The sequence below is a fragment of the Rhinolophus ferrumequinum genome, chromosome 16 (genome assembly GCF_004115265.2).
Source record: "Rhinolophus ferrumequinum isolate MPI-CBG mRhiFer1 chromosome 16, mRhiFer1_v1.p, whole genome shotgun sequence".
In the NCBI taxonomy this organism is placed as follows: domain Eukaryota; kingdom Metazoa; phylum Chordata; class Mammalia; order Chiroptera; family Rhinolophidae; genus Rhinolophus; species Rhinolophus ferrumequinum.
Genome location: NC_046299.1, coordinates 55,586,138 through 55,609,680, shown reverse-complemented (window position 1 = coordinate 55,609,680; position 23,543 = coordinate 55,586,138). Strand labels below are relative to the sequence as shown.

The 23,543-nt window shown below is 47.5% G+C and overlaps 1 pseudogene; it reads left to right on the top strand.

Annotated features, from left to right (window-relative positions):
* Positions 1–8,965: 8,965 nt before the first annotated feature.
* Positions 8,966–19,899, top strand: LOC117035871 (small RNA 2'-O-methyltransferase-like; annotated as a pseudogene).
* The last annotated feature ends 3,644 nt before the right edge of the window (positions 19,900–23,543 follow it).

The window sequence follows — 23,543 nt, the reverse complement described above, 5'->3', positions numbered from 1 at the left end:
CACTTCACTCTCTTCTTACTTGAATGGTTTCTAAGAAGTATGATGTAATTTGTATCCTTGCTCCTCTATGCATAAAGGTTGTTCCCCACTCTCACCCCAGCTTCTTTCAAGACTTTTTTTTAAAGAAAAATTTATTAAAAATATAGTTAGCATACAATATTATATTAGTTTCAGGTGTATACAATAGTTATTCAGTATTTATTTACCTAAAGAAGTGATCACCAGTGACCATCTGACACCATACCACGCTGTCACAATATGATTGACTATATTCCCTATGCTGTATATTACATCCCCATGACTTATTTGTTTTATACCTGGACATTTGAACCATTTATTGTCCTACACCTCGCCCCCCGCCCCACAACACACTTTTTCATTTTTCAGTTACATTTGACATTTAATGTTATTTTATATCAATTTCAGGTCTATAGCATATGGTTAGACATTTATCTAATTTAAGAAATGATCCCCCTGATTAGTCTAGTACCCACCTGGCACTATACATAGTTATTACCATATTAGTGACTATATTCCTTATGCTATACCCTATGTTCTCTACAACTACTTTGTAACAAACAATTTGTACTTCGTAATCCCTTCCCCTTTTTCACCCACCCCCTCAACCCCCCTCCCATCAGGCAATCATCAAATGTTCTCTGTATCTATGAGTCTGTTTCTGTTTTGTTTGTTTATTTTGTTCTTTAGATTCCACACATAAGCGAAATCACATTGCATCTGTCTTTCTCTGTCTGACATACTCCACTCAGCACAATACCCTCCAGGTCCATCCATGCTGCTTAAGATGTCAAGAATCCATTCCCTTCCACGGCTAAGCAATAGTCCATTGCATATATGTACCACCTCCTCTTTATCCATTCTTCCATCAGTGGACACCCAGGCTGCCTTCACATCTTGGCCATTGTAAATAATGCTGCAATGAACATATGGATGCACAGGTCCCCTTGAAGTAGTGTTTTGGATAAGTGGGAATTAAACCACCAGGAAGTGGGATTACTGGGTCTTTCTTTGTCTCTTGTCATAGCCTTTGTTTTAAAGTCTATTTTGTCTGGTATAAGTATTGCTACTCCAGGTTTTTAAAAATAATTTCCATTTTCATGAAATAACTTTTTCCATCCCTTTACTTTCAGTCTGTGTGTTTCTTTCAATCTGAAGTGAGTCACTTGTAGGAAGCATATGTAAGGGTCTTATTTTCTTATCCATTCAGCCACTATATATTTTTGATTGGAGCATTTATCCAATTACATTGAAAACAGTTTTTAATAGGTATGTAGTTATTGCCATTTTATTATGTGTATTTTTTATCTTTTTTTTTTTTCCACCTTAAAAAAGTCCCTCGAACATTTCTTGTAATACTGGTTTGATGGTGAGGAACTCCTTTAGCTTTTTCTTGTCTGGGAAGCTCTTTATCTCTCCTTCAATCTTAAATGGTAGCCTTGCTGGATAGAGTGATCTTGGTTGTAGGTCCTTGTTTTTAATCACTTTGAATATTTCATGTCAATCCCTTCTGGCTTGCAAAGTTTCTGTTGAAAATCAGCTGACAGTCTTGTGGGAGCTCCTTTGTGGGTAATTGTTTTTCTCTTGCTGCTTTTAGGATTCTCTTTGTCTTTAACCTTTGCCATTTTAATTCTGATGTGCCTTGGTGTGGGCTTGTTTGGATTCATCTTTTTTTGGGACTCTCTGGGCTTCCTGGGCTTGCATGTCTGTTTCCTTCCCCAGGTTAGGAAATTTGTCAGTCATTATTTCTTCAAATAGATTCTCAATCCGTTGCTTTGTCTCTTCTCCTTTTGGTACCCCTATGATGTGAATGTTGTTATGCTGGATGTTGTCCCAAAGGTCTCTTAAACCATCCTCATAATTTTGGATTCTTTTTTCTTCTTGCTGTTCTTCTGATTCAGTGTTTTTCGCTACCTGTCTTCCAAGTTGCTGATTCTATCCTTTACTTCATCTAGTCTGCTGGTGATTCCTTCTGGTGCATTCTTCATTACAGTTATTGTATTCTTCACTTTTAATGGTTCTTTTTTACCTTTCTGTGTCCTTTGTTATGCCTGCTGTCTCTCTGTTGAAGTTCTCACTAAGTTCCTTGAACATCCCTATAACCATTGTTTTGAACTCTGTCTCTGGTAGATTGCTTGCCTCTATTTTGTTTAGTTCTTTTTCTGGAGTTTTCTCCTATTCTTTCTTTTGGGACATATTTCTTTGTTTCCTCATTTTGGCTGCCTCTCTGTGTTTGTTTCTATGTGTTACATAGAGCTGCTGTGTCTCCCAGTCTTGGCCGGGTTGCCTTAAGTAGTAGGTGTCCTGTGGGCCCCATAGGCACAGCCTCCTTGGTCACCTGAGCCATGTGTTCCAGGAGTGTTTCTTGTGTGGGTTGTATGTACCCTCCTGTTATAGTTAAGCATTGATTGCTGCTGGTATGTCAATAGGTGGTATTGACCCTCAAGGCTGATTGGCTGTGGGGTTTGGCCACGTCCACATTTTATGGGCTGTTTTGCTGGTGGGCTTACCACCCCAGTGCACTCTGGTGCCTGGTAAAACTGCCCTTTGGGTGTTCCGCTTGTGGGACTAATTGGGCAGTGCTCTGTTGTGGCCTGAGTCAACCTCCAAGTATGTTGGTTCTGGGGCCTCTTGGGAGGGGCTCTGGTGCAGGCTCAGGTCAGCCACTGCCTGTGACTGACTGGGGACTACCTGGTAGGAGCTACAGAGTGATCCACAGCTGGTTGCTGTCTGTGCTGTACCTAGAGGCACATGGGAGAGGCCACGCTGAGAACTGAGGCCAGCTGCCACCAGTACTGGGTTTGGGGTAGTTCTGCAAAAAGCCAGGACACTCTGAGGCCTGCTGCCACCCGCCAGCTCCCATACAGTTCATTATGAAAGTTGGGTGAAGTAGGGTCTTAGTTAGTGAGTCAGGAGGGTGGAGCATAAGAACGCAGTAGGCCAATCAAATTCAGATTTGGCCAGTGAGGGCGGGCTAAACACAGGAAAAATGGCGTCCGCCTGCCAGCTGCATGGGAGAGGGGGCCCACACAGGAAAAACGGGGACTGTCCCTCTAGTCCTTGACCCGAAGTTACACAACTCAGTCTCTCCCCATATGTCTCCAATGCCCCCAGAATCACCATCCTTCTGCCGGAACCCAGGGTGAGTGTCTGCGTGGTCTCTTTAAGAGGATGTCTGGGCTTCCCAAAGCCCTTTGTCCCATCTGGACAGTTGGAATCCCCAGTGGTTTTCACAGTCAGAAGTTGTGGGAGCTCCTCTTTCCAGCACCAGTACTCTGGGCTGCAGAGCCTGGTGTGGGGGGTTTGGGGTTCTTTGCTCCTTTGTGGGGAAACTCTGTGGCCGAAATAACTCCCGATTTTCAGCCGTCACAGGTGGGTGTGGGACCAGCTGGTTTCGCGTCTTTGCCCCTCCTATCAGTCTCGACGTGCCTTCTTTATATCCTTAGTTATAAAACTTCCATTCAGTTCAACTTCAGATGGGTTTCCAGATTGATTGTTCTATAATTTAGTTGTAATTTTGATGTGTTCACAAGATGAGGCAAGCACAGCATTTATCTACTCCACCATCTTGGATCTCCTCTTCTTTCAAGACTTTTAATCTCTGATATTTTGCCCTTTAAATATAATATGCCTAGGTGTAGCTTTTTGGCCTTTATCGTACTTGGTGTTCTCTGAGCTTTCTGGAATATGTGGTTTGGTGTCTAATACTAGTTTTTGGTAATTTTCAATCATTGCTTCAAATATTTCTTCTGTTCCTTTCTTTTTTTCTTCTTATTTTGGTATTCCCATTACATGTATATTATACTTTCCATAGTTGTCCTATAGTTCTGGGATACACTTTTTTTTTCTTTTTTTAAGTGTTTTTGTCTTTACTTTTCAGTTTTGGAAGTTTCTGCTGAGATATCCCCAAGACTGGAGATTCCTTCCTCAGCTCTTTCTAGTCTGTTAATGAACACACCAGAGACATTTTTCATTTCCATCACAGTACTTTCGATTTCCAGCATTTCCTTTTAATTCTTTTTTTTAGACTTTCCATCTCTCCAATTATCTTACTCATTTGTTCTTGCACATGGCTTACTTTTTCCATTACAGCCCTTCGCATATTTAATCACAGTTGTTTTAAATTTCTGGTCTGATAATTCCAATATTCCTGCCATATTTGAGTCTGGTTCTAATGCTTGCTCTGTCTCTTCAAACTGTTTCTTCCCCCTGTTATTATGCCTTGTAACATTTGTTCTTTTTCATTGAAAGCCACACTTGATGTACTAGATAAAAGGAACGTTGCACTAGTTCCTGCAAGAGGTTTCTGTTCATGGGTTTCTGCTCCAGTAAGTTGTGATTCTCTGTATATGCCTTATCTGCCTGCCTGTCTCTCCAATTTTAGAGGCAGTGGTTTGCCCCATGACCTCAATTCTCTGATGGATCTAAGAAGAGTTGTTGATATTCAGTTTGTTTAGCTTTTTATCTTGTTATGAAGATGGGAGCAGTGATTTCCAAGCTCCTTACATGCCAGGCTGGAAACTGGAAGTCTGATGTCCATTTCTTTTAACACATTTTCTTACAAATATAATTCTTTGTCCACTGAATAACCTTCTCACCTTTCTAAAAAAAAAAAAATTATTTGATCACAGGTGTGTGGGCCTATTTTGAGACTTTATTATGTTCCATTGATCCATATTTTTTGTCTCAATACTATATTCTATTGATCACTATAACTGTACAGTAAGTCTCAAATCAAACAATGTTAAGTCCTCCAAATTTGTTCTTTTTCAAATTTGTTTTGGGTATTATAGGTGCTTTTCATTTTCAAATAATTTTTAGAATCAACATGTCAACTTCTGATTTTTAAACATCTGCTCTAATTTTTCATTGGCTTGTAGTTTTCTTGTAATATTTTTGTCTGGTGTTAGTACTAGTGCAATGCTGACCTTATGAAAAAGTTGGGAAGGGAAGTGTTTTAGTATCCTCTATATTTTAAGAGTTTGTGATTGATTTGTATTGTTTCATATGTAAATGTTTGATACAATTCTCTATGGAGTTCTATGGGCCTGGAATTGCCTTGATGGGAAGATTTCATTAATTTCTGTAATAAGAGTTTGGACAATTAAGTTCGAGAACTCACCCTAGAAAAAGTGCTACAAAACTCATTGCTGAATAACACTACGGTTACCTTCCAAGTACTCCCCTTGGGAAGCTATGTGCCAACACCAGCGCCTAGTCCACCCTTCAAAGCAATTTTGGAACTCTTTTTCTGGAATGGCCATCAGAGCTGTTGTCGTATTACCCTTAATGTCCTGAATGTCATAAAAATGTCTTCCTTTCAATATTACTTTTATCTTTGGCCAAAGAAAGAAGTCATTGGGGCCAGATAAGGTGAGTAGGGAGGGTGTTCCAATACAGTTATTTTGTTTACTGGCTAAAACCTCCCTCACAGACAGTGCCATGTGAGCTAGTGCATTGTCGTGATGCAAGAGACATGAATTGTTGGGGAAAAGTTCACATTGCCTAACTTTTTCATGCAGCCTTTTCAGCACTTCCAAATAGTAAATTTGGTTAACTGTTTATCTAGTTGGTACAAATTCATAATGAATAATCCCTCTGATATCAAAAAAAGTTACCAACATTATTGCAATGAGTTCACGAACTTAATTGTCAGACCTTAACGATATCAAATTATTTGTTTTCTGTTTCTTCTTGTGTCAATTTTGGTAATTTGTGATTTTCAAGAAATTTGATTATTTTATTTAAGTTGCCAAAGTTATTATCTCACAGTTGTTCATAACATTCTTTTATTATTTTTTCAAACTCTGTAAGATCTGTGATGAACATATGCTGATTCCTGATATTGATAATTTATTTTTTTCTTGGTCAATTTAGCTAAAGGTTTATTGATTTTTATTGATTTTTTTTTCAAAAGCACAAGCTATTGGTATCACTGAGTTTCTTTAGTGTATATTCATTTTCTCATTCACTAGTTTTTGCTCTTTATTATTTCCTTCCTTCTACTACTTTGGTTTTAATTTAGTCTTCTTTTTTCAAACTTCCTTAGGTGAATCCATGGTGTGTTGGGACTCTCCAAAACCACCGTCAGGTTCAGTGATTTTCTAGGGGGACTTTCAGGACATAGCATGTAGGCATAGTCATTGTTAAGATTTATTACTATAAAAGGTACAAAGCAAAATTGCAAAGGGAAAAGGCACATAATGTGCAGTGTGAAGGAAACCAGGCACAAGTTTCCAAGAGTCTGCTCACAGTGGAGCTACACAGGATACACTCAATTCCCCTAGCAAGGAGTTGTGACAACACATGTGAAATGTGCTCTACCAGAGAAGTTCAGTAGAGACTCAGTGCCCAGGTTTTCATTGGGAGCTCATCACATAGGCACCTTCTGCTGGGCACATATCAACATTCCAGACTACCAGAAAGTGGTTGTCAGCATAAACCATATTATTTACATAAACAGTTTAGGTATAGTGTGCCACTTTTATCAAGAAATTGTGGCAATCCTTCTGAAATGTATGTTCCCAGGTGCCAGTCAAGGGACAACCTTGGAACGAGGACTTCTAAGGGTAACAGTCTCAGGCTTACTGTGTTAACTCTTTTCTGTAGTAATGTTTAAAACTTTTATTTTGTCTAATATAAGCATTTAAAGCTATACATTTCCCTCCAACCACCTTTTTAGTGGCATCCTACAAGTGTTGATATATTATGTTTTTATTTTTGCATTAAGTTCAAAGTATTTTCTAATTTCCCTTGTGATTCCTGTTGCCTTGTCTTCAACTTCACAGATGCTTTTATTTGAAGTGTCTTAGTTGCTGTTAATTCCTTCTTGTAAAATTTTTATTTCATAGATTGTATTTTTTAGCTTTAGAAGTTCTGTTTGTTTCCTTTTTTATGGTTTCCATTTATCTCTTCATTATGTTTTCTTTTAAATCCTTGAATATTTTTATAATAACTATTTTAATCTATTTGTCTTCTAATTCCATAATTTCTGTCTTCTAGGTCTGTTTCTATTGAATTATCTTTCTTCTAATTATGGGTTCCATTTTCCTGCTTTCCTGCACGTCTAGGAGTTTTTGTTTGGGTGCTGGACATTGTGATGTTCCATTTCTAAGTGTTTGTATTTTGTTGTCTTCTTTAAAGAGCATTCAAGATATTGTTTTGATGGGCAGCAGTTAGCTTTCTTGTGGATCAAGTTGCTCCTTTTGAGGCTTATTTTTAAGCTTTGTTAAGTTGATCAATGAGGCCTCTCTACTCCGACTGGTTGGAACTCAAAGTCTCTCATCTCCGTGTGAGCTCTGGTAGCTGTTAAACTCATAGCTCCCTGGTAGTAATCTTTTCTTTGATAGTTGGTCTTTGCCTGGCCCCACCAAGTCTCATCCTAGACCCATACACCTTGTAGTTCATTCTAAGACTCAAGAGGACCCCTATGCAGATTTCAGGAGCTTTCTCTGCCTAGCTAGCTCTGCCCACAACTTCCAGAAGCATCCTCCCGGTGCTCCAATCTCTGTCTCATTAGCTCAGTGAGACTGCTGTGCCCCACTTGGATTCTCTCTCTTTGTTGAGTGGCCTGGAACATGTCTCCAATTAGAAAACTGAGATAATCATGGAGCTTACCTCATCTTTTCCCTTCTCTCAGGAATTACTGATCTGTGCTTCTATGTGAAAATAGGTCTTTCTATATTTGTTCACTTTTTTTCTTCTCTCTCTATTTCTCTCTCTCTCCCCTTCCTTCCTTCCTTCTTTCTTCTTCTTCTCCTTCTCCTTCTCTTTCTTCTTCTTCCTTTTCTTCTTCCCTTCCCCTTCCCCTTCTCCTTCTTCTTCTTGTGATGGGGCTAATGTGATTACCAGTTATTCTGTCATGGCTAGGAATTGACTCACAGTCCAATGTTCATGATGAGTAAAATTTCCCCAGGAAGAGGTGTAGAAAAGGGCATCTTAAGAGAAGGGGCTGCATAGGGGAAAGTTGTGAGTCTGAGGCAAGTTCAGGGATGGTGCATGTGGGGTGTGTGAGGGGAGCGTTAGAGGTGAACAGAAAGATAGGCAGGAATGAATGTATTTGCAAACGACCTTGAATGACAGTCTAGGAGTTTGCACATTCTGGAGGTCACAAGGCGGCTAAAGCTAGTGATTGTTGTTGTTGTTGTTATTATTATTACTATAATAACAATAATATGTAACTAATTTATTTTCATGTGCCAGGCAGGCATGACTCTAAGCTCTTTCCATGGATTATCTCATTTTTTAAGCTCACTTGCTCCTCCAGCCAGCTCATGAAACACTCCAATGTTATTAGGAATTGCCATGTGCCATGTGTTTATCTAAGCACTTTACACAGTTACCTCATTCAATCCTTACCATAGCACTATGCGGTATGCACTATAACTATGCCTATTTTACAGATCAGAAAACTGAGGCACAGAGAGGGTAAATGACTTTTGATCACAGAGAGAACAAGTAGCAATTAGGGGTGATTTTCTTTTCTTCTAAAATGCTTTCTTAACATTATTATAATAATGTTTTTACAATGAAAAAGCTGCATTTGGGCCACCCAGGTACTCCATCGCCTGCAGACACTGAATATTATTGCATGTGGCCACCAGGCCTGGTGGACATGGCATTGCCTGCAGTCAAGTAGTACCTACAATGGTTTAAAATCATGTCCTCAAATTCTTTGACATTCTTCCCATCAAAAAGTGGACTATAATTTCCTCCCTTTTCAATATGGGCCAGCTTTAATGACTCAACTCTAATGGGCGGAAGGTGACAGAAATGACGCTGAGTGACTTTTGAGGCTAGTTTTAGAAAGATAAGTCTGCTGACTCATCTCCAGCGGCGCCCAGCTTTGCTGTTTGGATGCGCTTCTTACTCCAAGCAGAGTCATTGCTGATCCCGAGAGCTTGGAGGATACATCTGCATTTTTGTTTCAACAAAACTCACACGCAGAATGGAACAGAACAATATAGAGTGCAATAGTGCGGTTGATGGTAGTTTTCAAGCTCCCATCAGGACCGTAATTCACTTTAGCCCTCCATTATACAGACAGTGTTACAACTTCATTAAAAATCTAGTGGATCACCATAAACCCAAGAAGGTTGCAGACTTGGGGTGTGGTAGTGCCCCACTCGGGCAGACACTTAAATGTCACAGTTGCACTGAACTGCTTGCTGGAGTAGATATCAGTAAAGATAAAATAGGATCGCAAAGGCGTAGGTTGTCTCCATGCTTTGGGGATTATCTAAGTCCCTGAGATCTGACTATGTCTATTATCTTGTATCATAGCTCTGCTGTGGAGATAGACTCTTGTTTACTTGTTTTGACTTAATAACATGTATTGAATTAACAGAGCATTTGGATCCAAAAGATCTGGCCAGGTTTCCCCAAATGGTGTTTGGGTACTTGTCTCCAGCCGTGATCGTCATCAGTACACCAACCTCTGAATTCAGCCCCCTGTTTCCAGCGGTGACCTTAAGAGATTCAGATCATAAATTTGAGAGGAACAGGAGGCAATTTCAGACCTGGGCATTAGGTGTGGCAAATGTCTACAGTTACTCTGTGGGTTTCCTGGTGTGGGGGAACCTCCAGCAGGAGCTGGGAATGTTGGATACTGTACCCAGAGAGGGGTCTGTTGGAAAATTGGAGCAAAGGCAACTGAATCATGCATAGCGGGGTCGTGTGATGAATATGTTTATAAAATTGTTTATACATTCTTATACCCGAGTTTACAGTAAAAAGAAGTCAGCAAACTTGCATTGATGAATGAGGTGTCCTGACAAGTCCAATTCTTGAGACACAGATCTTTCCTAAGTCTGAAATACTGCAGGATGACGAATCTGATAAATTAAATAACACTGGGTTCATCACATTTTTTGGACCAATCTTCACAGAAGTTGAAAAAACCAACATAGAGAAGCCTCTCAAATCTTTCTGTTTTGGAAATATGTTTTACGTACCCCTGGAAAGACTCATTGCTTATCCCAAGGTGAACTGCTTATGTGATAATGTAGATATGATGAAAGCACTCATTGCTAACTCAGTGAGACTGAACCGTGATGCTTCTGCAGTGAAGGTTGGCCTGCTTGATAAGCAGTCAGCCACCCTTCCTGAAATTCAGGGTCTTAGCACTAGTTGGGCTCATTTAGAATTTAAACTTTGTGTAGTCATAATTCAAGTAAATTTTGATTTTGAAATTATGTAAACTTTTCCTTTTAAAATATGTTTTATTTTGGGAAGGGTGTAGAGAGTTGGTTCATAACATGCTTGTTTATGTTTTGTTGTGTTGGAGTCATGGGTCAATGACATTAAAAAGTTTTAAAGAAAAAAAAAGACAACTCTGCTTCTACCTGACTCGTTCCCTTGTGACCTGTGCTTTGGGAGTCCTATTCTCTGTCCCCATGGTTTTGCCTGTTCTAGAATGTCATATAAATGGAATCAGCCGGTGTGTAGTCTGGTTTCTTTTATTTAGCATATTGCTTTTGAGATTCATCCATGTTGCTGTGTGTAACTGTAGTTGGGTCCTTTTTACTTCTGAGATGTTTTGTTAATCCACACATTTGATATTCATTTGTCCATCCCAGGGCTGGGCACACGATGGGTGCTCAATAAGTCTGTGTTGAGTGGCTAAGTGGGTGAAAGTGGGGGCTGCTCTGCAACTCTGATAAAGCCAGGCTTTGATGAGGGTTGGAGGAGCCAAGGTGATGACATTTTCTCAAGACTCATTTATTATTCATTAATTCACAAATATTTATTGAGTATTTACTCTGTGCCAACTCTTGTGTTAGGTCATAATCAGCAATTCCTGAGCCCTCCAGAGCTGACGTTGAGCTGAGAAAACAAATAACTCACCAGGTGTTAACATCAAGGGCAATAAGTGCTGGAAGAAAAAGAAGGGCAAAGTGGGGAAAGGGGCAGGGCAGAGGGAGGGTGGGAGAGGAGGAGGGCAGGACAAGGGTGGGGCCGACAAGGCCCCCCAGGGAAGTCGAGGCCTGACGCAGGTGGTATCCACTAGACTGTGGAGGGGGGAAGGTGTGCCTGGCAGAAAGAGCATGTGTGAGCACACAGCAGGTTGGAGCAATGAGCCAGTGTGAATGCGGGGAGTCGTCAGATTGGGGGCTGGCTAGATGGTCCTAGGACAGATGAGGAGGGCCCACGTGCCATACTGATGAGTTTGGCTTTTATTCTGAAGACAGTGGGGTTCCACTGAAAGACTTTAAGCTACAAAGTGATTAGGGTCCCTACTTCAGAGTGGAGGAAGGATTGGGTATATAAGTGCAGATAGAAAGACTGGAGGAGTGGGGAGTGTTCTAAGTATCCCAGGTAGGGACCAGGGTGGGCAAAGAGCGAATAGATTATAGACCCACACGAATATAGATTTGCCAGGATCTGGTGACTGATTTTATGTGTGTACAGAGGCAGAATGAAATAAGACTACTTCCCTGATTTGGGACTTGGGCAACTGAATATAAGAAGGTAGTGACGATCTCTAAAGAGGAGCATGTACAGAGAAGGAAGGAAGTAGAGCTGATGAGTAAATGTGGGAACTGTTGAAGTGAAAGTGTCTGCAAGGGATTGAAATGGAATGTCCAGGAGGCAATTGGATGTTTTGACCTGGAGAGGGGATCTTGGCTGGACATGCAGATTTGGGGAGCATGGGCACAGATGAGGGAGTAGACGAGGGTACCTGGAAATGAGTGAAGAGTGTGGTGGGCTGAGGGCTCACGACAGAGCTGAGCAGCACCAGGATTTAAAGGGAAACAAAGGAGGTGTGCAAGCGAGACCGAGGAAATGGCATGGACAGTGGAGGAGCAGACCAAGGAGTATGTGGAGGAATCCAGGGGAGCTTGTTGAAAGGAAAGGCGGTCGGCACCAGGATGCGTGCTGCCCGAGGGTCAAGGCAGATGAACGGCAGGACTCAGGAATGGCCAGTACCTGGTGACCATGCGATGACCCCCTTGGAGGAGTGGGAGGAGTGAAAGGCAGAGCACTGGCTGCTGAGGAGTGGGGAGCAGGGGCGGAAGGGGCGAAGGTTGAGACACACTTCTCTGCCTTGCAGTTTGGTTGTGAAGGGGCAGAGTGAGCTAAGGCTGGATGGAGCTGGTAAGGACCTGGCATCAAAGGAGGGTGTTACATGAGAGAAGCTTCTGCGTATTTAAGGGCTGATGCAAAGCAGCCAGGAGAGAGGGGCGTTTTGGTTATCTATTGCTGTGTAACAAACCACCCCAAACTTAATGCTTTAAAACAACCACATTCTCTCACAATTCTTGGATTGACCGGACTCAGTTGGTTCACACGGGGCTGTGTGACCTGTAGGTTTGACCAGAGCATCTCATGACCGGCAGGTCATGCTGGCCGTCGGTTGGGAGCTTGGCTGGGGCTGTCGACTGGAACTTCTTAGTCCTCTTCCACGTGGCTTTTTCATCTTGATTGGGATTCTCACAGCATAGCAGCTGGATTCCGGGAGGGAGTGTTTCAAATGCCCACTCCAAAGCAGAAGCTGCAAATATCTTAAGATCCAGTCTTATAAGTTACACAGTGACACATCTACCATACTCTAAAGGTCAAAGCGAGTGACAGGCCATCCCAATTCAAGGCTGATGGGAAAGATTCCGTCTCTCAATGGGAGGAGCTGCTAAAAATCTGGGCAATTTTTAACATAACATAGGAGAAGGTGAACCCCTAAGAGGATAATTGGTGGATCCATCAAGAAAATGGCAGGACTTGGGGCCCAGGCCATATGTAGTAGGATTGGCTTGAAAGAAAAGAATTTCTTGGAATGGGGTTCCAGGAGGGTAGGGTCATCTTTTATTTTATCAAGGTGATCTTAGCAGGTCAACCAACCCCAAGGTTCTGGGTTATATAAACCACTTCAAATTTTTCCCTCCCTTTGTAGGATAGGTAGTAAATAGAGAGAGGCTCTCAGGAACAACATGTATTATTGAGTGCTAATATGTGGCCTTAATCAGTTCTCTCAATGACCCTATGAGGTCAATATTGTGATGCCCATTTTACAGGTAAAGCAACTGAGCCTCAATAAATCTCTCTCACTCTGAATTCATGTGAAAGTGTTGATTGTCTGCACATAAAAGATATTTGTTCTCTCCTGAGGAGCATGTCGTTATCATAATAACTCCTTAGAGGAGGAAACCCATAATGGACACGGAGTGAAATTCTCATCCCAGGAGAGAAGATCAGGGAGTGGGGGCATCAGCTCAGGCTCTGTCAGCCTGAGGAGCTCTTGGGATGGGGTAGAGCCTGGGATGGTGAGGTCCCAGCCCCTCAGGACAAGAGGACAGGGAGGAAGGAGTTGCATCTTGGCTGCAGAAACCGTGGGCTGGTGACCACCATTCCTGCTACCCTAATCATGCGCTTGTGATATTAATAAAAATAATTTATGTCATGTGACTGCTTTTTAACTAGCTGCTTTCAAGACTTAAGACCGGGATTATAGAAGGCATACATTTATAAATTATTAGCCCAGAGCTCATAAGCACATATACTTTGGGGAACACTTTGGTAGCACTTTAAATTAATTTATTGTCATTCATTCCAGCTGTCTGTGATGTAAACCTTCAGCTATAAATTTGTACCATCATCTGACACACCATTAACTAAGGTGCTGCCTGAGCCAGAACACATAATAACACGTTCGAATAGAATTTCTGTAGGGACGTTCATCTCCCCTCTCCTCTCCTCTCCTCTCCTCCCCTCTCCTCTCCTCTCCTCTCCCCTCCCCTCCTCTCCTCTCCTCTCCCCTCCTCTCCTCTCCGCTCCCCTCCCTTCCCCTCCTCTCCTCTCCCCTGCTCTCCTCTCCTCCCCTCCCCTTCCCTCCTCCCCTCCCTTCCTCTCCTCTCCTCTCCTCTCCCCTGCTCTCCTCTCCTCTCCTCTCCTCTTCTCCTCTCCTCTCTTTCCTCACTTCCCCTTTCCTCCCCTCCCCTCCTTTCCTCCCTTCTTCTTTTAATGACAAGCTACGTAGAGATAAGGCAGGTGCTTCAGGGTTGTGTTGGCAAAAGAACCAGGGCAGGTAAGACCCACTTTGCCCCATGGCCATCTGAGGAGCTCAGGAGGTTTTACCCCATTGGGCAGATAGTATATCAGAGACCCAGAGAGGGCATGGGTTTGTTGAAGGCCACTTAGCCAGCAGAAACCATGACCTCCAGCCTACCTCGATGCCTCCTCGGTAGGCAGGCTGAGTCTGTGCTCCTGAAAACTTGGGCCTGTGCGTGGTTGACCCCCAGAACTCAGAGGAAAGCTAGGAACAGGGAATAAAATTTCTTTGAGTGGACTTTCTGGTGGGGCAATAAGAAAAGAATTCTTGGGATGCTGTGCAAAGGGAAGGAAAGAATGGAGGAGAATAAATCCTGTGGTCACTGCCTTTACACATCAGGAGGCAGAGCGTGGCTTGTTTGGGGGATCCAGGGAGATAGAGCTAGCACATTGGAAAGCAGTCCCAGGGGAACAATTTGCATCCTATGAGGAGGGATTTGGTAATGAGGAGAGCTGGCTGGGGTTGGAAGGAGTTTCCTGTCACTGGAAGGATGCAGCTGGAGGGCCCTGGAGGACATGGAATGGGGCAGGAATTTCCTATTGCTGCTGTAATAAATGGCCACCAAAGTAGTGGCTTAATCCAACACAAATTTATCATCTTACAATTATGGAGGTCAGAATCCAAAATGGGTCTCATTGGTGACAATCAAGCTGTTGGAAGCGCTGCGGTCCTTCTGGAGATTCTAGGGGAGAATCCAACTCATTTTCAGCTTCTAGAGGCTGCCTGCTCCCCTTGACTCAGGCGCCTTCCTCCATCTTCAGCTCCAGCAATGCCAGGTCGTGTTTGTCGTATGCTGCCATCTCTCTGGTTCTCCCGTCTCCTCCCTCTTCCACTTTCTGTAGCTCGTAACCACATCGGGACCACCCAATAGTGCACCGACATCTTCCCATCTCAAGGTCAGCTGATTGGCAGCCTTAATTCCATCTGCAACTTTTATTCCCTTTTCCGTGTAACCTAACACCTTCCTAGGTTCCGGAGACTAATGTATGGACATCTTTGGTGGCCTATGGTTGTGCTGACCACATATGAGGGGTGAAGCCTCTGAGGTCCCCCTCACACAGAGAGATTTTCTAGTCCGGAACCAGAAGACATTTTATTGCTTCACTTAAGCAAGCTGAGGTAAAAGGGAGAAGAAGGAGGAAGAAGGGAAAGGAGAAAGAGAAAGAGGGGCAGGACAGAAGACGAGTAGGAGATGGAGCAGAAGAAGGAGGAGGAGGATGAACAATTGACTTCCATCCCACATCAGATGGCCTCAGCGCCTACGCTCAGCGTGAGGTGGGGCCGAGCGTCAGGAGACTGGAACCAGATCTCAGTGCTGCTACGCGACCTTCTTTCTCCACTGGTAAGATGAGGACCCTCGGCCCTGGCCTGTGACAGTTCTTGGAATTACCCATCTGCATGGGCTAATGTTGAAGAAGCCACAGGGGAGGACCAGTTGGGGCCAGGCCATGATGGTGGGGATGTCCCAGAGGGGCTGCCTGGCAGGGTGGAGGCAGCACCCTTCCCCAGGGGCCAACCAGCCATTGTTGCTCCTTGAAGGGAGGATTGTGGAGCCCAGTGGTGCCTGGACCCTGGAGGCTTCAGATGCAGGGCAGTGCCCCAAATGCAGGACCCGTGAATTCTCCCTCCTCCCCCAGAGCTAAGGGCAGGCATCCATCCCCGCCCCTACCCCCCACCAACTTGACCTTCTTGCCCTTATCCCGGAAGCCTTAACTATCTTGGGGATCCGGTCCTGGGAGAATTTTGTGGCAGTCTGACAGGAGCCCTGCAAGAGGCTGACAATCATCTTTGTCTTACACACTAAGGGCAGGGGTTGGGCCTTTCTCAAACCTCATCTGTCCAACTCCCTCATTTCTCTCAAATCCTATGGATAAATATGGTCCTTAGCTTGGAGAATAACAGTGCTTACCCCATAGGGCTTTGGACAAGGTAGAGTGAGAATCTGTCTACGCTGCTTGGCTACCGGCCCAACGTCTGGTACATGACAGAAAATAAGTTGAAGGCAGTGGTATGGCTATCAGTGCTGTCCCTGGCCCGCCATGCACATTTATTCTCAAAGATGCCATCCTCCTGACATCTGCCAGGGACCCTGGCCCGAAATAAGTGCAGGGCGGAGCTCTGCGGCTTCTCCTTCTGAGTGGGCCTTCGGGGTTATGTTACTGTCCCCTTGTGTGTCTTGCTAGCCTGGAGTGGGCCCTCAGGCCACACAGATTGTGAGGTAGGGCCTGTGTCTAATTGACCTCCCCGCTCCGGGAGCAACCCTCCGCCTCCCCCCCCCCCCCATTGGGTACTTGGTAGGCACTGAGTCAGGTGTTAGAAGGAGTGGATGCATGGAGGAAGCCCTGAGCCAGTAGATGCTCAGCTGTGAGTTGATTCACTGAGCAAGCATCGCTTAGCACCGTCTGCCCCGGCCCCGGGGGCAGGGCCCCTGCAGCAGCCCCTGCCCTCCAGGTGCTCACTGGATGGCTTTGACTTTTGTGTGCCACGCGGTGGGTATTCGGATCACTGACAGCATAGGGAGGAGACAAACGCTTGGGTTGGGGACGTCTGTGGCCCTGGGATCCTCAGCATCCTCACTGTGCTGGTACTCACGTCTCCTCTTCTCTCTGGCCAAACTTTGAAGAGCCAAAAACCAGGTGTATCAATCATGTGCTGCCTGTGCTGCGAGCAGGGCTGCCTGGCCAGATAAAGCCCCAGGGGAGTAGTAGGGGACCAGGAAACAGGGCGAGTGAGCAGAGCCCGCCTTCATCTGGTGTGCACCCCCACACTCTCACACCCGATGTGTACCTCTCTGGGCACAGCCAGCACCGGTCCCATAGACACACAGCTCCACACCCGCACGCAGCCTTCCTGCGTGCACCTCTCGTGCACATGAAGTCACAATCATGCTTGTTCTCTCCGCACGTATGGCTGCCCTCACCCACAGTCACATGTACCGACGCAAGCGCCCTCCCCCACATTTGCCCACAGAGCCTGCTTCCATTCACCCTGCCCTCCACACACTCGTCCTGCACTGTGACGCTCACACACCCCTCTCCGTGTCTCCAGCACACACGTGTGCCCATGCACACACTTCCTCCACACACACACCCTGCCGGTGCCCAGGCTGAGGCCTTCCTCTGTGCTCCCCACGGCGGAGAGTGGTGCCAGCATGGACCGGCCTTCTGAGGGCAGATGGATCATGACGTGGAGATGGTTGGTTTGGTCTGAATTTTGGGCTGTGGAATCAGGAGACCTGGATCTGAGTCTCTTTCCCACTTCAGACCTCAGTTTCCTCATTCGTGAGATGGGGATAATGCCAATCCCACTGGGTGTTCCCAGTATCCAATCAAATGCTATCGTGAAAGTGAAAATGTTGTGTGAACGTAGAGAGGGTCCATTTGTGTTCTCATGGCTGTTTGCTGCCGTCATGGTTGTTGATTAGCCAGGGTCCTTTGGAGTCCTGAGAATCCCTGCCGAGGTGCCTGTGACCAGGAAAACCTGGCCTGATCCTGGTAACCATAAAGGTTTGACCCACTACCCCTGACTCCCCACCCCAAACCACTGGAACCCCTCCAGGGTCTAGCTTCTCCCCCAAGGTGCTCTGCAACAAGCTTTTCCAGACCAGAGAACACGGTCATGCCCTGAGCCCGCCCCCAGCCACCTCCTGACAGCTCCTGCCTCTGCACCGTGCTGCCCTCCAGCCAAGGCTTTGGGTCCCAGTCTCCATCTGAGAATTTCCCACTAGAGTCCCTTACTGAGCACAAGTGTCGGCTGCAGGAGGCTGACGACACTGCACTCAGGGCTCCAGGAGAGCTCTGACGAGTTCCCAGCAGCTCGGTGGGGTGGGGGCAGTGGGGCCACCCCCCCCAGTCGAGGGTGGGGTGTGTGTGTGTAGATGTGTGTTCCTGTGGGGTGTCTATGAGGGGTGTCAGGGAGTGTGTGTGTGTGTGTGTGTGTGAGGAGGGATGTAGGCTGTGTGTGGATGTGGTGTGTGAGCATGTCTGTGTTGTCTGGGAGAGTGAGACTGTAGACTCACGTGCTGTGTGTGGAGATGTCCATTTTGGCGGCTGGAAGTGGCAGTGTCGCAGGGTGCATATGCGGACGAGTGGTGTGACCTTGTGAGGGCGTGGTGTGTGGGGGCTGTGGTCGTGTGTCTGAGGCGCTGGGATGTGAGTGCGGAGGGCTGTGTGTGTGTGTGTGCGGTGTGCGCATGTGTTTGCCTTGTGTGTCGCAGTCTAAGTGTCTGTGTTTGTGTTGTGTGTGTGTGGGTGTCTGTGTGTGAGGTGCGGGAGTGGCTGTCTGGGGGGTGGCTGTGGCGCGGGCGTGGGTTCTTTGTTGGGCATGTGAGTGTGAGTGCAGCCTGTAGTGTGGGGTGGGGGGAGAGTGGCAGGCGGGCGGGCGGGCAGGCGGCCAGGGCGCTTCCCCTGCACACGGTGGCTGGGCTGACAGCCGGGCGGAGAAGAAAACTAGACGTCAGGGAAATCAGTCAGAGACAAATCGATTCCCTTTAGAGGTGAGAAAAAGCAGATGCTGCGGCTGCTGGTGGCCTGTTAGGCTTGGAGCCACTTCCCTCCCCAGCCTGACGGCCCTCCCCCACGCCTCTAGCTGCCAACTTCCCACCGCCCCCAACCTTTGTGAGGGGCCCTGCTGGGGCCTGCTGCCTGGGCAGCCTGCATCCCTTCCCCTGCAGGCCAGGGCTCGTGTGTGCTGTGTGTGTGTGTGTGTGTGTGTGTGTGTGTGTGTGTGTGTGAGATTGGGCGTACAGACCTACTTGTTGGTTTCACCTGGTGGCAGAGACCCTCTAGAGATTCCAGAAACAGTGGGTCACTGACTTGGCCAAGAACACCGAGAAGCTGGAGGCAGAGCTGGACCAGAACTCAGGCTCCTGGGTCTGACCAAGGGTGGATGTCCACCGTACCCTACTGCTCTCCTGTTCCCACCACACGCCAGGGCTCTTCGAGCAAAGCCTCCCTCGCTCCCTCCATGACCTGCTCAGTGGCCGTCCCTGGGCAGCACTGCTCCCACCTCTTTCCTCCGTGTGCACATCAGGCCCTGCGCTCAGCAGCAGCCTCCTTCCTGCCGCCTAGTAAGGAGGGTCTGTCCCCAGGGCCTGCTGTCTGCCAAACTGGCCCCGATCAGGGTGGCCCAGGTCAGCTTCAGAGAGTGGGGGCCACAGATCAGCCCCGTCCTGGGGTGTCCGGGGTCTCTGGGCCTGGGAGACCTGCCTCAGCTGGGAGCAGAGCTGCTGTTGTGGGTGTGGCCCTGACACCCTGCCTCTGTCTTGCTGACACCTCAGCTGTGAGGTGGCCCCCATTCTAGGCCTTCTTCTCACCCAAAACAAACCAGGAAACCAGGGGGAAGCAGTGAGGTCTGGAAGCAGGACTGTTTTCTGAGTGTGCCCTGGCTCTCGCAGCCAGCAGGCCCTTGCTCAGGAGAGCTCTGGACTTGGAGGGGAACAGGGATGGCCTGGGCCTGCCTCCAGGAGCCTCGTGTCTAGATGGGAAGACACACCTGACTCCAGCAGGGACCACGCGTCCAGGGTGGGAAGAGTGGGAGGGAAAGATCCCACACCGCACCCACCTCCTCCTGGCCCTGCCCCTAACCCTGACTCTGACTTCCTGAGCTTCCCTCTTCTCTCCAGAGGCCTGCGGGTTCCCAGCTTTAGTGCAAGTTGGTTCCTCTGCCAAAGTGACCCCCGCTCCCCCACCCCTACCCCCAACTTCTACTTGCCCATCTGGCTCCTCCCCAGCAAGCACTTCCCCGGGCCAGTAGCCCTGCAAGGCTCCGTCTTCCTTGCTCTTCAGGAGAGTCAGCTTTGTCCAGCATGGACGCCCTACCACCTGAGTGTGAAGTAGTTGAGGCCAGAACTGCTCCTTTGAGGCAGGGAGAAGTGGCTGTTCCAGGGGCTCGGTTTCTGGGATGCCTGCACCAATAGCCACCCCCCGGGGGCTTTCCTTTCACCCACGAAGACCCTCAAGGCCCTGCTCGCTGCTTCTCACTCTTATGCGTGTCTGACCTGTGGCCTCTTTCTCGAGCCCTCTCTCGCCACCTTGGGCCATGCTCTGGAATCTGGTACCTATACCGAGAGGCCTGTGTTTCCAGCCTTGGCTCTGACTGTGTGACAGGAGACAGGCCCGAAACTTCTCTGGGCCTTGATCCAACGCCCCCCAAGGGGATGAGGATCCAGGCCTTGCTCACCCCAGAAGGACCCAGAGCAGGTGGCAGGTATGATTGCTGCCTGGAGCCACAGCTGTGTTTTTGGTACTAGTGGTCAGGGTGATGGCTCCAAACCCCACTCCTGGCCTAGATTCCCAGTGGCCGGCCAGATGGGAGAGGCCAAGGATTGATTTACAAACATTGATTGAACCAGTTTTGGGCCAAGTCCTGATGTAGGCAGGCAGCGCCTGACCCGTGAGATGTGTCCAGAAAAAGAACTGCTGGGAGAAGGAATGGGTGGGGTCAGGTCTGTGGACGCTCCCAGCCCCCAGGGAGCTGACGGTCTCACTGGGACACGTCGGGTAGGACAGGGCTGCAGGTTCTGACTCTAGCTCTGCTTCTGACTGCTCCCGGACTTCCTGTTTGTCCCTCAGTTACATCAGGAGCTCTCTGACCTTGAAGACTATTTCCTGCTGGGATATTAATACCAGAACTAATAATAATAGTAGGCGTTGAGACAGGAGCAAGCATACTAATATTACATGCACCTGTTAGGGCACAGCACGTGTCAGGCCCTTTGCATATGTTATGATGTCAGTCCTCATGTGCCCTGCCTGCTCCGTGAGCCGGACTCCCCGTTTCCATGTTGACAACGAGGGGACAGAGGCTCTGTGCTTACCCAGGGTCCCAGCGCGAGGACAGAATTCAAGGCTCTTTTGGCTGGGCTCTGAGGATGCCCAGGGACAGAGGTAGTCAGCTGATCTCAAGTGAGGGAGGGCTGAATGAAAAGGAAAACATCGGGGGGACCCAGGGTGAGCCAACTGCCTGGGCTGCAGGCAGGGCTGGATGGCTGCGTGCAGCGGCAGGAGACAGGGAGCCCCCCCGCCGCCGCACACCCCCCCCCCCCCCCCCCGTGTAGCACCTGGGGCTGCAGTGCCGGCGTCACCCCCAGTGGGCCCTTTTCTCCCTGCCTCTCTGCTTTTTTCTGTCCCATGCCAACTCCCAGGTGCCCTTCTTCCTCTGCGTACATGCTCTGCCCACCAGCCGCTGCTCCTCGCAGCTGTGGCTGTCTTACCACCCCGACTCTCTCCTCCATCCAGGTCTCCTTTCAGGCCTCCTCTCCTGGCTGCCTGCCCGACTCACTTCTTATTTCCCAACTCAAGGTCCCCAGGCCAGGTTCCCTGTCCCTGTCTGCTTCCGGGACGGGCTGCCTGTTGGTCAGGCCGCACCCCTGGTTCGGTCAGCGTTGGTGGATGAGGTCCTTTCTCTTCAGCCAGGAGCTCTCAAACTTGGCCTCAGGATCCTGTCAGACTCTTAAAAATTATTGAAGACCTGAAAGAGCTTTTGTTTATGTAGTTATATCTATTGACATTTACCATATTAGAAATCAAAACTGAGAAGTCATAAAATATTCCTTCTTGAAGAACAAGAGTAAACCATTACATATTAACACAATATATTTTTCATGAAAAATAACTGTATTTTTTTTAAATAAAAAAAAAACCTAAGAGTGACTTCACTTTACGTTTTTGCAAGTCTTTTTAACGGTTCACTTAAGAGAAGACATTTGGGTTGTAGTATCTGCTTCTGCATTCTCTCCGTTGAAGTTTCTGGAAAACCTCTCTGTTCACTTGCAAAGCAAAGAGCACATATAAGGCAAATAATGTCTCCTAGCCTCTGAAAGAACCATGTCAGATTGTCCCTGATGTGCTTGTGCAGGGACTCCCAGTTGTACTGTGTCCCTCCTGAACCTGAGAAATGCCATAGGAAGCAGCTGTCACTGGAAGACAGGACACAGAGCTCACAATTCTTGGAGCTGTGCACTGGCCCAGTGGGCTCTGGAGAGAGAGTGGGGCTGAGAGTAGCTTCCTGGAGGACTCATGCTGTGAAGGAAGCCCTGACAGACGGGTGTATTTGGAGTGGCGGAGGGGAGGGAGAGTTTCCAGGCCCTGGAAAATGATTGCACACATCTTCAAAGTGGGGAGGTGCTGTCAAAGCTGGCGGAGACCTTTAGGGCCCCAAGCACTGGAACGATCTCAGTGCTCGCTCCCACCCTGCAGAATAACTTAGAACAAGGTTTATCTTCCATAACGACACTAAGCTTCCCTGTATGTGGAACTTTTGAAATAGCCTCTTTCCAGTTTCTGGATTGCAAAACTGTAGGTAGGTTCAGTGCAGAAGCTGAACGTGTCTCATTTTTTGGTGTCATGTGGAGTTAGTACCTGCAGTGTGGGCTTGCTCTGCCTCTGGGGTCATGTGCTAGTTCTCAGGATAAGTAATGAGCAGGCTGGGTGGCGATGGAGACTGAGAAGGACCCTCCTTGTAGGGCACCGGATGATTCGGGGCACCCACTGCTGAGGGTGCGTCTCAGCAGCCTGACCTGGAATTGCTCTGCTTCGGGGGAGGAGGGTAGAAGCCCTGACCAACCTGGAATCCCCAAATCTTGGAAGAAGTGGGAACAGTCTCCCATGGCCACTGGTCTTTATGTTTCTTGTGGGGTGGTGGGCTTGGAGGGCAGTGGGAGGAGCATTCCAGAGGGCACGCCGCCGCCCTCCAGCAGATTGCTAGAGGACACGGGGCTTGGTCAGGGTCTGAGGTCTCAGGGCTGTATGACGGCCTACGGACCCACTGAGTGTCTGAACCCCAGCTCTGCCGCCTACTCTGTGCCTTAGTTTCCTCATCTGTAAAGCAGGGGCGAGGACATCCAGCTCATGTGGTTGTCTGAAGGTGACATGAGAAGGTGAAGATAAAATGAGATAAAGGGGTAAAACCTCTAATACAAACAACTGGGCCAACTCCATGAGGTATAAACTTCGTTTCACTTTTGTTCAGTGCCCTAAGATCAGATCCAGGTTCATAGGAATTGCTCAATAAATATCTGTTGGACGAAGGAATGAATAAATAAACACATTGGTGGCTCAGATACTGCCAATCCCTTCCCCAGGCAAGGCCTAGTCCAAGCACCTCAGGCAGGAAACTAAGACCCGGAGACGGGAAGAGACTTGTTTGAGGCCATGCAGCAAGTTAGTGCCTGCGCTGAATCCTGACCGGAGGCTCTGCCCCATCGGCCGGGGGAAGCACACTGAGGAAGGCTGTCGGGGGAGAGGGCTGGGTCTTCCTCCATTGCATGTGCATATGTGCACGTGCATTCAGGCATGCCCGTGTGTGTGTCTAGCCAGGAGACTAGACTTCCTTCTTTCCAGGGCTCCTCCCTTCTGCTGGAAGGCCTATCGTGGGTGGCTGGCCTGCCTGGTCCCTGCACAGCTCTCCTGTTTATTGGGATATCTGTGCAGCCCAAACCCCCTGCAGGGAGGTGCTATCTTCGTATCTAATGAAGCCATCT